Source organism: Zerene cesonia, chromosome 18 (genome assembly GCF_012273895.1).
Source record: "Zerene cesonia ecotype Mississippi chromosome 18, Zerene_cesonia_1.1, whole genome shotgun sequence".
NCBI classification, from domain to species: Eukaryota; Metazoa; Arthropoda; class Insecta; order Lepidoptera; family Pieridae; genus Zerene; species Zerene cesonia.
Genome location: NC_052119.1, coordinates 4,130,259 through 4,131,681, shown reverse-complemented (window position 1 = coordinate 4,131,681; position 1,423 = coordinate 4,130,259). Strand labels below are relative to the sequence as shown.

Sequence of the window (1,423 nt, the reverse complement as noted above, 5' to 3'; positions counted from 1 at the left end):
TAGAGTTAGTTCGTGACTTGGCAATAATAGAATAACTATAGGAAAGAAGAACGATTTTTTCTCTCATTTCTAACCTAGCGATTATTTATTATTGTTTACTAAATATATATTAAATATGAGACACGAATATGTATCTATGTTATTTTATAGATTTTGTTTTACGTACTATTTTTAATTAACACTTCTTCTCATACATTATATCATAAGACGTCTTGTAATTGTCAGAACAATATTTAAGTGGGTACCACTAAACCACCACCACTAAACACCAATATAAAAAGAATCATGAATATAGGTTCACCCAGTAAATTCAGTATAGTAAGTTTGTTATAAACTAACAAACACAAAAATTACAGTTCTATTTTTTTGAAGTTAGTCGGTTTCAATTCAAGTAAGGTGGAAGGCATTTTTTCCTAACTTCAGCTTGTGATAATTTTAGTAAACCTAGCCTAACCTAAATTTTTAAAGAAATTTGAAATTTATTTCATTGAAAGTGAGCAATATATATGAAATATTACTTAATGTATTATATATAATATATAAATGGATAGATATAATTTTATGAATAGATAAATAGTAAAGTAAGTAATATATGCATTCGTATCGTAAATACGTTAATTCGTATTACAAATGTACTTACCCTAAGTTATGTGGAATGTTAAAAATGAAGTTGGCACATCTGTTGCTTTATCTATGGATGCGTCCAATGGGGGCGCATGGCGTGGTATGCGGCCTTCTTTTCCCAGAACTCAGATCTCCATGTAAGGACGGCTGGAGTTCAACTTCAGTTTAAAGTACATAAACCCGCTCTACAGCCTGCGTCTATGTACTAAGCCCTTTTTGAAGTTTGCTGGCGATGAATCGAAAGAATGTAGGTACTTTATAATTTGAGGGACAGATATCCTATTTAACCTACGCCCAAATTAGCTGTTAAAACCAATCCATTGATTACAAAATTTTTTGTAGATATATTACTATTTTATTTAGCAATTAAGGAACCTACAGTAGTGAAGTAAGAATATAATATTAAATAGGTACCTACCAACTTATACAAAATCTATAAAATCTTCCAGAAGATTACTACAAACAAATCTATGGTTACAATAAAATGAATCTTGAATCATGAAAAAAATCTTGAAAAGAAGTAAGAACTTTTTAGAGTCGATTCACAATGAGCATCAATGCAATACGAGCCATTTTTTCCTATCAAACTCCGTTACATTCCATTCCCTGAAGCCGCGAGTTCGGCTCAAAGCTATCTTGGCGAGATTTCGAAATTCCAAGAAAGGCAGAGCCTTATAAATTATCTCAAAAGCGCCGACGCGGCCCAACAGCCAGAATGATTTTTTTTACTCCACAGGTAGGCTGGCGCTAAGAACGCAAAGGAATTTATAGAGTGATCTATTCACATTAGTAGTAGAAA

The 1,423-nt window shown here is 32.0% G+C and overlaps 1 protein-coding gene across 1 annotated transcript in view; it reads right to left on the bottom strand.

Moving 5' to 3' along the window:
• Positions 1-656, bottom strand: part of LOC119833834 (baculoviral IAP repeat-containing protein 3-like) — an 11,068-nt gene extending 10,412 nt beyond the window's left edge. The window contains exon 1 of the mRNA XM_038358032.1: positions 641-656. The gene's annotated coding sequence lies outside the window, so the exon portion shown is untranslated. The remainder of the gene's footprint in view (positions 1-640) is intronic.
• Between the last annotated feature and the right edge of the window lie 767 nt (positions 657-1,423).